The sequence below is a fragment of the Lissotriton vulgaris genome, chromosome 3_1 (assembly GCF_964263255.1).
Source record: "Lissotriton vulgaris chromosome 3_1, aLisVul1.2, whole genome shotgun sequence".
Taxonomy (NCBI): domain Eukaryota; kingdom Metazoa; phylum Chordata; class Amphibia; order Caudata; family Salamandridae; genus Lissotriton; species Lissotriton vulgaris.
Window position 1 is genome coordinate 643,419,422 of NC_141689.1, and position 16,722 is coordinate 643,436,143.

At 45.8% G+C, this 16,722-nt stretch overlaps 1 protein-coding gene across 21 annotated transcripts in view; it reads left to right on the top strand.

Moving 5' to 3' along the window:
- CAST (calpastatin) overlaps positions 1–16,722 on the top strand; it is a 641,814-nt gene that overhangs the window by 152,175 nt on the left and 472,917 nt on the right. The gene's annotated exons all lie outside the window — the stretch shown is intronic.

The window sequence follows — 16,722 nt, forward strand, 5'->3', positions numbered from 1 at the left end:
AGATCACGATCTTCTCTGAGAGCTGGAAACACGCCGAGATCAACGCCCTACTGAAGAAACCCAAGGCGGACCCGAGTGTATTCAAACACATTCGGCCCATGTCCCTGCTTCCGTTCCCAGCTAAGGTCATCGAGAAGATAGTCAACATCCAGCTCATCCGCTACCTCGAAGACAACAGCAACCTGGACCCCTCCCAGTCAGGATTCAGTAGCAAACACAGCACCGAGACCGCCCTCATCGCTGCCACAGACGACATCATGATCCTACTGGACAATGGTGAGATGGCAGCCCTCATCCTTCTGGACCTCTCTGCCACCTTCGACACCGTCTGCCACCGCATACTACGCACACGACTCCACAACGCAGGGATTCGAGACAAGGCCCTGGACTGGACTTCCTCCTTCCTCTTTGGCAGAACCTAGAGAGTCCGCCTCCCCCCGTTTCGATCTGAAGGCTCCGAGATCATCTGCGGCATCCCGCAAGGATTCTCCCTCAGCCCGACGTTGTTCAACATCTACATGGCACCTCTCGCACGCATTGCCTGATATCACGACCTCAACATAATCTCCTACGCTGACGACACGCAACTGATCCTCTCCCTCACCAAGGACCCCCTCACCGCCGAATCCAACCTCCACCAGGGAATGAAGGCCGTCACCAACTGGATGGAGGATAGCTGCCTTAAGCTGAACACAGACAAAACGGAGATCCGCATCCTCGAGCCCAACCCCTCAGAATGGGACGACTCCTGGTGGCCACCATCGCTGGGGACACCCCCCGCACCTACCAACCACGCACGCAACCTGGCAGTAATCCTTGACTCGAAACTCACCATGACAAAACAAGTCAAGGCTGTCTCCTCCACCTGCTTCAACACCATCCGTATGCTCCGCAAGATCTACAGATTGATCCCGACAGACACAAGGAAAACAGTCACCCAGGCCCTAGTCAGCAGCAGACTCGACTACGGAAACACCATCTATGCTGGAGCCCTGACCAAGCTCATCAACAGACTGCAAAGAATCCAGAATGCCTCTGAAAGCCTGATCCTCGACATCCCGTGCCGCAACCACATCACCCCCACCTGAGGAACCTGCACTGGCTCTCCGTCAACAAAAGAATCTCCTTCAAGCTCCTGATCAACGTACACAAGGCACTCCACAAGACCGGCCCAGCCTACCTCAACAGTTGACTCTCCTTCTACCGGAGGCAGATCCTTCTCCCACCGCGCCGCCAAGACCTGGAACACCCTCCCCCTCATCCTACCACAAACCGAAGACCTTCTAACCTTCAGGAGATGACTCAAGATCTGGCTGTTCGACCAGTAGCAACAGCACCCCCCCCCCCCCCACTCCCCACCCTCAGAGCCTTGAAACTCTTGCGTGTAAGTAGTGCGCTTTACAAATTATCTGATTGATTGAAGGTGGATTTTCCTCTTGAATTCTCGCTACTACATTGTGTAGCATGTCTTTCAAATAGCTGAAGAAGTCAAGACGTGGTGTTATATATGTAAGGATGTCATCTTTTTAATTCAATTGTGGCTTCGAGGGTGGCAAATGTAGTTCTTTTTTAATTGGGGTTTGTGGTCTAATCTTTTAGCCTCTTTGAAGATGTGAGCTGCAGCCTAAGGAAGGGCAATTATGGGTGCCAGAGTGGATTTTGGGTGACCTTAAAGTAGGCAATTGCCCTGTCAAGGTGGAAGAGGACTAGTGACTGCAGTGCTGTTGTGAAGGCTGCCTGTTGGATGTACAGTTGTAGTTTCCTTAGTAGGAATATGTTTGAAATATCTTTATTCGGCAATTTTATCACCATAAAAGAGCACATATACATATACAATTCACATTTACCAATAAAAATTTGTAAAATACATAAGAACAGGGAGATCTCATTTTGATAGATTTACAACACAACCAGATTAGTATCGACCAGTAGGGCCCCCCGGGGTTTTAATAAACGGGAGCGTATCCGCCATGCATTTCCCAAAAATTTGGCCACCCCACAGATCATGAGGGCAGACGAAGAGTCTGTAGAGAGGACACGGAGTGCCTGTTTATGGCACCTCAGCCCTAATTCCCTACAGACCGGTTTCAGCCAAAGCTTCCTCGCCCCTTTATAGGCTGGGCATGCAAACAACAGGTGGGCCACCGATTCCTTGGGGGCCGCACAGCCGGGGCATGTACGTGAGAGGGCATCAGAGGCCGACCAACTTGCCGTGAAATCAAGTACTGGAAGCGTCCCATAGCGCAGTTTCAGGTACAGCGATCGATCCCACGGTTTAGTTATTAGGTCTAAAAAGGGTTCCAATTTCCTTACACTCTTAATTGATAAAAATTTGTCCGTAAGTGAACCCACATTCGTAGCCCTCGTGGCCTCACTCTGGACCCAATCCCAATAAAGTTTTTTAATAACGGCTTTGGGTGGCGGGGATTGAGACTCCCATGCCTCTCTTAGACCCAGGTTGATGGCCAAATCCTTCAGTTTTTTTAGCCATCCTATTTTATTACCTGTGTCCAGCAAGAGTAGATCATCCATCCCTTCTGCATACTTAGCCAGCTCCTCAGTTCTTCTTAGTCGAGACCAGAAGAGCAGCGGGCGAAGCCTCACCAGGTCTTTTAACGTTCTTCTGCCCAAATCTAGTCTTAGGGGGATCATTGGTGTTGAAGCAGGGAGAGCAGCCACTTTCCTAAAGAAATTATTTTCTGCCACCATCAAATCTGTAACCCCTTCAAACCCCCAAAGTTCGGAGCCATATAATGCTGAAGGAAGAATCTGACCCTCATAGATGGCCATAACTGGAGAAACCGGTTTACTAGAAGATTCCCGGAGTTCCTTCAGCGTCACCCCGGAAACTCTATGATGACTAAGGAGCATTTTGGAAAGATGATCTTTCCAGGTCATACGGCTGTTTATCCGGACTCCAAGATAATCAAAAGATGTGACCAGCTCAAGGGGGGCACTATTGAGCACGAGGTGATTTTTAAATCTTTTGGAGGGGGCAAAAGCCATCAATTTGGTTTTTGAAGTGTTAATGGTTAAGCCTCGAGTAGTACAAAAGGAGCTAAACAGGTTCAAGAGTTTTTGTAAGCCCACCGGGGATTTAGAGATTAATAGGGTATCGTCCGCGAAGAGAAGTGTGGGGATTTTCTCCCCCGCCAGGGATGGGGCATCCGTCTCTTCCCCCTTCAGATGATCCACAACTCCGTTTACAAATAGGGAGAAGAGGGTCGGAGCCATAACACAACCCTGGCGTACTCCTCTCCGCACAGGGATCTTATCTGTTAATTGTCCCTGCGATCCCCATCTAACCCGCGCATAATTCCCCTCTTGCAGCTTCGTTATTACCTCAACATAATCTCCTACGCTGACGACACGCAACTGATCCTCTCCCTCACCAAGGACCCCCTCACCGCCGAATCCAACCTCCACCAGGGAATGAAGGCCGTCACCAACTGGGTGGAGGATAGCTGCCTTAAGCTGAACACAGACAAAACGGAGATCCGCATCCTCGAGCCCAACCCCTCAGAATGGGACGACTCCTGGTGGCCACCATCGCTGGGGACACCCCCCGCACCTACCAACCACGCACGCAACCTGGCAGTAATCCTTGACTCGAAACTCACCATGACAAAACAAGTCAAGGCTGTCTCCTCCACCTGCTTCAACACCATCCGTATGCTCCGCAAGATCTACAGATTGATCCCGACAGACACAAGGAAAACAGTCACCCAGGCCCTAGTCAGCAGCAGACTCGACTACGGAAACACCATCTATGCTGGAGCCCTGACCAAGCTCATCAACAGACTGCAAAGAATCCAGAATGCCTCTGAAAGCCTGATCCTCGACATCCCGTGCCGCAACCACATCACCCCCACCTGAGGAACCTGCACTGGCTCTCCGTCAACAAAAGAATCTCCTTCAAGCTCCTGATCAACGTACACAAGGCACTCCACAAGACCGGCCCAGCCTACCTCAACAGTTGACTCTCCTTCTACCGGAGGCAGATCCTTCTCCCACCGCGCCGCCAAGACCTGGAACACCCTCCCCCTCATCCTACCACAAACCGAAGACCTTCTAACCTTCAGGAGATGACTCAAGATCTGGCTGTTCGACCAGTAGCAACAGCACCCCCCCCCCCCCCACTCCCCACCCTCAGAGCCTTGAAACTCTTGCGTGTAAGTAGTGCGCTTTACAAATTATCTGATTGATTGAAGGTGGATTTTCCTCTTGAATTCTCGCTACTACATTGTGTAGCATGTCTTTCAAATAGCTGAAGAAGTCAAGACGTGGTGTTATATATGTAAGGATGTCATCTTTTTAATTCAATTGTGGCTTCGAGGGTGGCAAATGTAGTTCTTTTTTAATTGGGGTTTGTGGTCTAATCTTTTAGCCTCTTTGAAGATGTGAGCTGCAGCCTAAGGAAGGGCAATTATGGGTGCCAGAGTGGATTTTGGGTGACCTTAAAGTAGGCAATTGCCCTGTCAAGGTGGAAGAGGACTAGTGACTGCAGTGCTGTTGTGAAGGCTGCCTGTTGGATGTACAGTTGTAGTTTCCTTAGTAGGAATATTTGAAATGAAGCGTTTTTTATAAGTTTCACAATATGAAGTAAAATTATGAGATTGGGGTCGACAGTGAATGTATTCAGCTCAACTGACTATATTTTCAAGAGGTTTAAACGAGCAATGGAGGTGGCACAGCCGGAGGCTGGTGCAGTACTCAAACTTTTCGAAGACTGCTAGGTTTTTCCTGGTGCTTCGCAGAGTGGAGATTCAGTTGTGATACATATGTGCTGATAAACCAGCAACATTACACCTTAATGGTTCTTGAATTTTCCGTGAACAACAGTTTTTAAAAGCAAACTGTGTCCTCAAAGTGCATGCAGAAAAACCTGTTTTCCCATTGGCAGTGGTAGAGATCCTGGGTGCTCAGCCCTGAGGCAGGTGGGTGTGTATAGGTGGCGAGCCGGCTGCTGGTCTGGCAGGATAGGCAAGGATGTCTTACAAGGGTAGTGCACACATTACCAATGCTTCCCTGGCTGCTTACTTGTAAACGACAAAGACACCATCACTGATTTAGTAGGGGTTGCTCAGCAAAAAAGAGAATGGGTCACAGAGCTTTCTCAGGCTCTTCCCCGAAGATCTGAAACTCTCTCCCAATGGAAGTCCGCTGAATCTCCTCCACGGCTTCTTTCAAAAAGGAAGTAAAAATAATCCTATTTAACAAGTTCTTGCCTTAAATGGCTATGGCTCGTCTGTTTTACTCACCACCCCCTGATTATTTACTGTATTGGACTAACACCTGTGAAGCCCAGAGTCATCTGCTATACTCATATAAGTAATGTTTGTTCTTCTCCCAGTACGCTATTGTACTAGCTAAATGTGATGTTCTTTGATACCCCCCCTCTCATTGTTCTTGCTTGCATACTTAAATGACGCAGGTTTTTCCCTTTATTATTTCCTGCCCTTCTAAAGTGTGAAGCAATCTGATACCCATCTGGGCCATGCTCGCACTATACAAAACTTTATCAATAAATGAATAAATAAATAAATAAAATAAATATTTTGGGTTTCTGAAGTCATATGAACGGAATAGTAAAGCGGAGAAAATTAATAAAATAACAATCATATCTAGGAGAGCGGCCTAAAGCAAAATCTGTCAAGGTGGGTGTTTCACTGGAGATAGGTGGCATGGTTCCAGGCCTAGTTAGATGTGATGGAGAGTAGAAAGTGGGGAGTAGAGTAGGTGGAAAAGGGGGGCCTTCTCTTTAGCAGTAGCCATGAGTAACACTAGACAAGTGAGAATGAATAAGTGGTAACCATCATAAGGGGAGAAAATGGACATTATTATTATGGTATTCTACCACTTTATGATTTTTTTATTATCGACCTGCAATAGTATCACTTTCAGAATATCAACATATCATGAAGGTAAGTATATAAAGATAAGGTGTACTATACTTAACTCCACACCTACATAGCGAGAAGATATATACTATCAATGTAGATATGAAGCTAAGAATAGTAAATCTATACTTACCTATAGTTACCTTCCCTTCACTGTGGTAATATATATTCTGGATACATTATTATTGCATGTCCATAACAGAAACGCAGGGTATTGACTTCCATCTGGGTATAGGTAAGCGCATATGCAGTCGTTCCGAACAAATGTGGCGTTTCATCCAAAGCCGATGTTTTGGTCAATTGCTCATGTGGGATGTGCATCCTTAGGCGAGTGAGATGTCAAAGAGAAACCTGTAACTGGTCTGTAGTTCCTCTATACAACGAGGCCACTTGGTAACAGTGTTTGGATAGAAAGACCCCTCAGGCTATTCTTAGTAATACCAGATGTCAATCCAGGACACTAATGTTTTAATGTGTTTCTGTTCATTCACACTAAAACCCATTGTAGTCCCTGCATTACAGTGTTAGGCCTGCCTCTCCTCCGCCCACCTAATTCTGAGGGTATGGATGGTAATGTATACTTTCAGGAACAGCTGGTTACCTACACTCGCGTTTACTTGGCATTGGAATAGGTCTTAAAATAGAAAATGAGATAATGGCAGTCTGTCAGCAGCAAGAGTTTGAATTTGTTCTAATTAGAAGGCCTGGGTTATTTGGCAGTGTTTAAACTAACAAGCAAACATGGACTGGTGTATCTGTGGAGCTATAGCAAATACGCTTGTCCAGGAGGTGCCAGGAGTCCTAACATTGACTGGACGTATAATGAAACCGGGGCCATTAACAATGAAGGACGAGATTAAGGCACAAGCCCATGGGTAAATACAGGGCCGACTTTAGCGCTGGTGGCACCCAGTGCGACAATGTTTGTTGACGCCCTCCAATCACCACCTCGCCATGGATTCCCTCACTACCACGCTTTAACAGTGCCCCTCAAGTCTCCATAACCACACTCTCTCAGATGCATTTAATTCGTTTTATAGCGCCACTAATACCAGTGTAGGGTGTCAGAGAACTTCATACATGCTACACAGAGACAATCAATCATGCGCGTACTAATCAGTGTATAGGAAATATTACAAGGTCTACAACGTGTAGGAGTCACATGTCATCCTTACTGGTAGGCAGTATAGTTTAATAGTGCTTGGTCTGGCGAAGCACAAACGTATTATTTAGAACATAACACCGTGGTTGGGGGTTCTCTTTAATAAACAGAATTGATTTATATCCAAATAAACTCTTTTTCCTACATTGGGATTATGAAGGACTGGAGAAAAAATCCTAATGCTCTAATCTGTATCTTGCAGTTTGCATGCAGCTCTTTGATGACAGTTAATAGCTCACTGTTCTATGATAGGACTTTAACTTATAAACTGCAAGTACTAAAAGGATCTCTCAGACAAAAGCAGTAACCCACTGACCTATTTACATTATATGCACTTTGTGTTCTGCATGCTACATGTTCATTGCAGCAGCTGTATTAAGCCATTGCGCTACCTTATCATGAGTCAAAAATCCCACTAGACAAACCTCCAATCTCTCTCTAGGAAGAACAGTAATCACTGGTGTTATCTTGACATTTTTATTGCTGCCTGTAAATTGTTGGAGGCCAGGAACGCTGTAGCAGGTGCTTTTAAAACCATAATATAATTGCAAACAGGACTCCCCACCTGAAGTCAGCGACCAGTGCGGTTACACCACTCTTGTGCTGTCCTGGGTAAATAAGCAGATAGCACAGATTTAAAGAAGAAGGTGAATTGTATTCAATCACCCCACACCTCCTTCACCCTGTCTCTCTGCCTCCTCACCCACTGTGCATCTCGGACATCATTACTGTAATTTTCAACAGTCGCCAGTGGCAGCTGGCCACACTTGTCTTGTCACCCTTTATGCCGGTTTCTTGGCAGACCAGATTTTTAGGTCTCGCCCACAAGCAGTTTTAGCTGGTTGTTGTAGAAGACTTATTGTGAATAAACAATGCATAGAGAGGCCTTCGTGTGAGCCCCTAGGTCATGATCGGCTGGGTTCCTTGTCTATCAGAGCGTATTGCTCTATATTTAATGGCTTTCCTCCTAATTCTTGATTTGGCCTATTGCGAGAGCATTGCTTCTTTACCATGCGCTTTTTAGGATAAGTTGCATCCTTCTACTCTTGACATGATAGACCTACTTTTTAATTTTTTCTTTTAGCACTCCAAGGGATGCTCTCTCTCCCAGCTCCTCAATTCCCTTGGCATCACCACTCTTTGTTTTGATATGTAACACCTCTCGGCTCCCCAGCCCTTTGAATCCAAATTAATTTGCGATGGGGAGGGTCCTGCAGCTGCACTCTGCTACTGGGACTCTCATTTCCATTTCTTTGTGCGGCATTAAGATTATATTTTTGTTTTTTCATTTATCATTCTAAAATGATAGTAGGGCTGTTTGGACCCATAAAGTTAAAAAAAATGCATGTGCACGCTTGCGCAAACATGTGTATATGTCTTGGAATGCTTTTACTTTTTTAGAAAAGGAAATTCTAAGATGGCCTCCCATGTGTGCAGATGCATATTGATGCATCGGCAACCACCTTGGATTGTTTTTATGTGCCAGTGATCATGTCTTAATATTGTGCTAATGGGATGTATTTCGTTATATAAATCACATTTTCTAGTTCTACATTTTCTCAAGAAAGAGGAGTGCAATCAAAGGACATTAATAGAACCATCAGGTGACATTGTTGCCGTCTGATTCCCTGTTTTCCTCAGCTAGACCATTGACCATCTCACGATACATAAATACCCTGATCGCCAACCTTGCCAACCTCGGTCTCAGACAACTTGTCACTACACCAGCCCACTCCGCCGGCCACACGCTCGCCCCCATCTTCTCCGCAAGCCCCCACGTCTCCTTCAACCACACCACTGAACTCCACTGGACCGAAAACCACTGCATCCACTTCACCTTCAGGAAGCCCACCACGTACCACCACACCCACCAGATGCCTCACCGCTGCTGGAGTAAAGTCACCGAAAACCAGGTAACCGCCGCCCTCGCCCAGAACCGACCCGCTGACCCCGACATCGCCGCTCGCAACTTCAGACAGTGGATTGACGACTGCGCCAACACCCAAGCCCGCTCAAAAAACCCTCCAACAACCGCACAACCAAGAAAGCCAGCTGGTTCACCGAAAAACTCCAGGCCTCCAAACGAACATGCCGGAAACTGGTGAAGAACTGGCTTCGCGAACGAACACTGGACAGCTACATAGCCCACAAGAACGCCACCCGCAGACACCATCACCTCATCAGATCCGCAAAAAGATCCTCATTCAAAGACCGCCTAGACAACAACGCACATGACAGCAGAGAGCTCTTCAACATCGTGAAGGAACTCTCCAACCCTAGCTCCAACACCAATGACATCCCACCCTCGCAAGATCGCCGACAGCCACAACAGCTTCAATGCCACGACCGCCCAGACAACCACCGAGTCTTCCCCTCCCCCCGCGACCACCACCCGCTACAACCGCCTGCTCTCCTGGACCGACATCAACGACGACGACATCCGCAAGATCATGAACACCATCCACTACAGGTCGCCATCAGACCCATGCCCACACCACATCTTCAACAAAGCCAACACAGCCATCGCACCCCATCTCCGGAAAGTCATCAACATCTCCTTCGAGACAGTGACATTCCCGGACAGCTGAAAGCACACAGAGATTAACACCTTGCTCAAGAAGCCCAAGGCGGACCCCAAGGACCTCAAGAACTTCCGACCCATTTCCCTGCTCCCGTTCCCGGCGAAGGTCATCGAGAAAATCGTCAACAAACAACTGACCCGCTACCTCGAGGAGAACAACATCCTGGACCTGTCCCAGTCCGGGTTCAGCAGCAACCACAGCACTGAGACCGCCCTCATCACTGCCACCGACGACATCAGGACCCTGCTAGACAATGGAGAAACAGCAGCCCTCATCCTCCTGGACCTGTCAGCAGCCTTCGACATGGCCTGCAAACACACACTGTGAACACGCCTTCACGACGCCGGGATTCAAGAGAAGGCCCTGGACTGGACCACATCCTTCCTCTCCGGCAGAACACAGAGCGTCCGCCTTCCCCCCTTCTGCTCCGAAGCCACCAAGATCATCTGCGGCGTACCCCAGGGCTCATCCCTCAGCCCAACGCTGTTCAACATCTAGATGGCTCCTCTCGCCCACGTCACCCGACAGCAGAACCTCAACATCATCTCCTACGCCGATGACACCCAGCTGATCCTCTCCCTCACCAAAGACCCCGGACCGGCAAAACCTACCTCCACGAAGGAATGAAAGCCGTCGCCGAATGGATGAGGAACTGAAGCTGAACTCGGTCAAGACGGAGGCTTTAATCTGCGGATCCAGCCCCTCAGCCTGGGAAGACACCTGGTGGCCGACCATACTGGGAACAGCCCCGACACCACCGACCACGCACACAACCTAGGATTTATCCTCGACTCCACCCTCGCCATGACTAGGCAGGTCAACATCGTCTCCTCCTCCTGCCTCAACAACCTCCGCCTGCTCCGCGGATCTACAAGTGGATCCCCACCAAACAAGAAGAACAGTCACCCAGGCCCTCGTCAGCAGCAGGTTAGACGACAGAAATGCACTTTACGCAGGAGTTCCGGCCAAACTCCTGAGGCGGCTGCAACGCATCCAGAACATCTCTGCACGACTGATTCTCCACAACCCCTTGCTGCAGCCACATCACTCCCCACCTTTGAGACCTACACTGGCTACGCGACAAAAAGAGGATAACCTTCAAGCTCCTCACCCACGCACACAAAGCCCTCCACAATGCCTGACCAGCGTTCCTCAACAGATGTCTCAGCTTCTACACCCCCACCCACTAGCTCCGCACCGCCGGCCTCGCTGCAGTTCCCCGCATCCAACGAGCAACCTCCGGCGGCAGATCTTTCTCCTTCCTCGCCGCCAAGACCTGGAGCACCCGCCCCATTCACCTACGGCAGACCCAAGACCTGCTCACCTTCAGAAGACTCCTCAAGACCTGGCTCTTTGAGCAGTAGCAGCACCCCCATCCCTCAGCGCCTTGATATACCCACGGGTAAGTAGTGCGCTTTGCAAATACATTGATTGATTGATTGAACTATAATATCTAACATGCTTGGGGAATGCAAGATTAAGTAAAACGTGAAAGGAAAGAGGTACTAAATCATTGACATGCATTACCTTAATGTTTTAGCAGTCATTGGTCATAAGTCAATCCATGTTTTTGGTATTAATGTTAAGGGCATAGAGAAGGGGCTAGTTTTAATACCATACAGCATGTACCTGCCTTTACTACAAGCACATATTTCTCCCTTTGACTCTGATTTTTGGATAAACTGCTCAAGGGAACAAAAATCCTTTATCGTCCTACATATCAATTTCGTTGGGGAACAAATACAGTGGCTCCAGTTATAAAGGGGTCAGCAACCTGCATCCAGAGCCTGCGGTGCCACAGTGGAAGAGGTTAGCGTGACAAGGGGTTAGCATTATAACACTTACCATTATCGATAATAAGGAGCCAAATGACACATGCTTCCATTCAGTCCTACCATGAGACGAATGGGAAAGGGTGGAATCTATGCTTGTGAATGATGGGCGTCTGGCCTCACGCAGAGATGCAGACTCTGACACCTGAAACCGTGATGTATTACCGGCCTACAGTGGATACCATTATAAACTACAATGACAATAAAGGGCTTTAGAAAGGTAAGTCCTGCATCTTGCTTCACATTGCAGAAAGTGTATTTACTGCCTGATATCTATCTCCTGCTCCAGAGTGAGGCAGCTTAGGCAACCTGGGACAGACAGACCAGAATTAAATACATCGATTTGTTAGGAGATATGATTCTATCTCTTAATATATCGATCTGTTTAATGTTTTTTTAGGTAAACGTATGAATTTCAGAAGAGCTCCGCCCAAGAGCCCTAATTGAGAAACTACCACTGATAAAGGGACTGGATACAATATGTATTAAAGACTTCAACAATGGTTCGTAGAGGTATCCTATACACGAAAATATAGTAGGAGAACAAAATAATATCAAAGATTATTAGACTTGCAAGACTCCTTGGAACTGACAAGCTCCAAGAAGTCTGGCAGGTTTAATGATCTTTGATATACTTTTGTTCACTTACTATATTGTTGTGTATATGATACCTGTGTGAAACAGTGTTGTCTTCTTTAATTACAAAGACAAAAAGACACTCCCATCAACAGCTGACCAAAACTTCAGCACATCACCCCAGTTTTCATGAGAATTAAGAGTCCTGTGCAAATACTTCCAGAGCTTGCCGCTGTAAAGCTCCACTGGTAACCAGATAAACAGTCTCTGTAGAAAGTGGAAGATGCACCAAGGATAGAGTTGATTTCATCTATATATATTCAAAGTATCACTTTATTATAGTTGGTAGTAAAAGATGGGCATCGGCCAACGTGTTTCGTTCCACGGAGGGAACTTCATCAGGGCTCAAATGTTAGCAAAGAGAACACTAATTCCGCCCTAAAGATATACAGTGCCTCAATTAGGACTCAATCCAGGACGTCCAAAATCCTTAAGTGTAAGGCACGAGAAAAATATATATATATATAGTCTACACGTCAAAAACCCTGCAATAAGGGTAAGCAAGTTGTTGTCCAATCCTTGATTAGATGCTTCCTGTCTTCTCCCACACGAAGATTCTTTAATTGTATACCCAGGTTCTCATGGATTTAATGGCTGTCATGTAGCTTGACTATTGGATATAATACTGAAGCACACGCCATTAGAGCATACATGTCACTAGAACACAAACCATCAAAGCATAGGAGTCACTAATACAGAAAACAATACTTAATATAGAGCACTAACACATGCAAACGGACTGGTCGTAAATATTAGCAACACACAGACCAGCAGATCATTCACATCACCAACCACAAACCATTGTTTCATCTTGTGACTAACACACTAACCATCAGACGCTGCATACCATTTACTAATAAAAGGCTGGATCATGAATGGTACGACCACAAAATTATTAGGTCATACACAATACTAACACACATACCATCATATCATACACATCAGTGACAGACAAATCATCCACTTATAAACATCAATAATACACAGATCAACAGACCATGCATACTATTTTTCCCACAAACATGAGATAGCTTTTACCACTAAAATAAACAATCAGATATCCCATTGACTCTAAAACCAGAGGATCACTGGTATGTGCATCTTACAAACCATCTTATCATTACATTGATGAGACCTGATCAGCAGCAGACTGAGACATAAAATAGACCTGGGCAACAAAATTAAAATGCCCCCCCACCAGTAAATCAGTTAGTGTAAAAAAGGGGCCCATGTTTGAAAGTTGGGGCAGTTATGAACTTGTGCATGGATTGAGCTTGCTGCAGAAAGGTTTATTTTAATATCAGGGAAATCATCAGTAAAAACCGGCCCAGCAGGCCTTAAAGCAGGCCAGTGTGACCTTGGACATGATCCATCTGATACAATGGCATTGTAAGTAAGAGGGCGGCAGGTGTGGCAGCACATCTACATGACTTTGGAAGTTCTCAGCAGGATAATGGGCGGTATTGGGTTTTTTTGTTTTCTATTGCAGCTGTGTGTTCAAAGATTGACAGAAGGTAAATGTAGTTCATTAAGGTAGACCAAGCTTTTGTTAAAGGCTGCTTCATATTCCTCTTTCATTTACAGTTTTATTTGAGCCACTATTGGCATAGTCGATTGCGGTAACTGGCCGTATTAAAAGTATAGAAACCATTGTCTGCCATGCTTTAGGAAGGGTTGTGAGTTGCATGATATGACATGCATTGAGTCATCATTTTGTGCCATGCAACTCTGTGGCAATTTTAAAAGTATAGAAAACAACGTGTGTGTGACGTGTTGTGACCATGCAACACGAGAACACAATGTGGCTGCCATTTTTTTAAGTATGGAAAATATGGTTATCGTGACAACACTTGTTGCATCACAAACTGCGGCAGCCGTCTTCAATCAAGCAATAATGTTTCCTTTAATTTTTAAATGGCCGGTTGTCATTATTGGTTTTGTCATGCAGGCATTTCTGAAAAGCATCTGACATTGGCAAATCCAGTAGCGGCTACCACCATGGACTGGGAGAATGGTGGGGAGAGGAATGGCCAAAACATCAGCAGTAGAAACCTTATCCACTCAAAATATGCTAGACCTCAAGGATCAATACAACAAACTGAATACAGAGGGTAGCCATCCAATAAAGAGGAGCAGCTAACTGAGATTGACAAAAAAGCCATCTAATCACTAGCAAAGGTTGGTAAAAAGTCCTCTTTGCGTAGTATGTGTAGAATGCTGTTGTTTGACGGACAGCTGAAACTGTAGCAAGATCAAAACAATAAGGTAATTCACAAAACATCTTGGGAAATCTGTGCTTTTTACACCACTAGAATGTTAGTGTTAACTTTGCACGTCTAAATGTGGAAAAAATTCTTATTTCCCGATTACTAGTAATTTCAACGTAATAGTTCAACTTCCAGTTGTGGGAACGCAGATACTCAATTGTAGTTCCAACGTGACTTTTCCAACAGGCATTTGCAATGCAATAGGTCTTGCAATTGCGAGATTTTGAGCTATTGGCATTGTAAATGACAATGCCTTTTATTTATGCATTTAAAAAAACCTACAATAATAAAGGCATTGTCATTTACAATACCAATAGTTCAAAGTTTCTAAAATGGGAGGCCTATTGCATTGCAAACGCTTGTTGTTTACAAGCGCCCCATGCTCCGCTTTTACGTTAATAGAGGCCACGTCCCTTTTTTTACATGAGCCGTGTCTAAAGAAAGGTCCAAGGCAGCTATTAAAGTGAAAGTGCGGTATGGGGCACTTTTAGCAAAAAAAACATTTGTTTGTCAAGTTGACTAACAAATGCTTTTTTTTGTAAAAGCGAGAGTGAAATGGTGCATGGCACTCTGAATGAGCTGAATGTTGCAGGAAAGCATGTAGGGCCTGCAGTAGAAGAAACACATTAAAGAAAATAGTGCTTGTAGACTAAATAAGACTTACCGTGCAACAACCGAAGTAAAAGGGCCAGTCCTCATGGGAGATTACAAATGAAGACAAGTCGGCACTAAGGAGGGACTGAGAAGCCTATTAAGGAATTAGAAGCCAGCATTTACGAAGGACAATGACACAAGCCAATGACAAATATGGGCGGAGAGTGGGTGGGGCTTAAAGGCCATACTCCAATACATCATGCCTTGCAGAGCAGAGCATGCACCGTCCAGGCTCGACCTAAAAAGAGGAGGTGGCTTTGTCATCTTTTTTCTGTTGCACATAAAGTCTACCTCACAACCTAACCCCAGAGTTTTGCAATTTAAGCACAAAAGCATACATTGTGCTGTTGTGGGCTGACAGAGAGGAGAGGGCTATGGCAACCCAAGTCCATGGGCATATGACACATCTTTACTTTGGTCCTTTTGGTTACCATGGGGTCACTGAAACTCATACAGTTTGATCGTGTCCTAATATATACACTCGAATCTCATGTTCACCCAGTAGTAACTGTTTAAAATATATAAACTATTAGCCACCTCACATACCCAGTTGTCCAAAGCATCCCCTCTCTCTTTTCAGCCATGCAGTGGTTTTCATGAACACTACTTGCGGTGGAAGAGACAGAAGGTACCAGCTTCCAAGAAGCCTTGGCGACCTAGTCCATGTCTTCGTTGAGAGTCAAACTTCACGTGAGATAGCCAATCAGTACACTTTTGTGCTGTGTTCTGCTATTGACAGCAGTACACCTAAATCTTAGCTTTCTACTGGAAAGCTGTGAAGTGCCAGCCAGCATTTTCACCAAAACTTTTTTTAGGCAATACTAGCGGGCAGAATAGACAAATGCTGACGAAAAATGTGGTGGGTGATGAACGGTTGTCCCTTTGCTGAGGTCAATGAAGTGTACAGCAGAACTCTGGGCAGTGCATAAAAATAGCATTTTAAGCAGAATGACCAGGTACCCTGCAAACCCCTGTGTTTTAGTTTACGATCTGTAAGTTGTTTGGCTCCAGCTGCATCCTATTTGAGGTCGGTCATTCTGCAGAGTCTAAATCAGAATTGTAATGCTTAATTGTTCATCCAACCGTTCATTTCAAGCCAGTGATTCTGGTTTAAGAGTTGACGCTCTGCAGCCTTTAAGCAAGGTTGGTCAATCAGATGTCAAGACACTGCTGATGAAATTAACTGGGCACCCTGAGACTCACATCCATTCACGCCATGGCTCTTTGTTCTTATCAATCTGATTATCAATAGGCTTGTTATAGTGCTCTCCCGTCACTAATTCTGCACTTCTTTACAGCATGTCACCTTCCTCTGGGAATGTAGTCCCCAGTCAGGTGTGTTCTTTGGCATGAACCCATCTGGACTCACCACCTCTTTAGGAATCACATCTCCAGTCACTTGCAGTGTAAATAACATATTCACCATGGGTAACTAGAGCTGGTTGAACTGGTTATTTTGGGTTTGTTGACAGCCGGCACTGTCTATCGGGAGGCAAGGGAACAATGGCCAATAAATCCTGTAGTTCTACAAAGAACAATTCTATAGGTACAGCTTACTTTGACATCATCGGATACAGCTCATAACCACACGTACCCAGAAGACACCCCTCGTATCTGCCATACATACAAGACGCACACTTTACATGCATCTAAGGTGCACAAAAGTGTTGTGTGAATTTAACTGTGGGT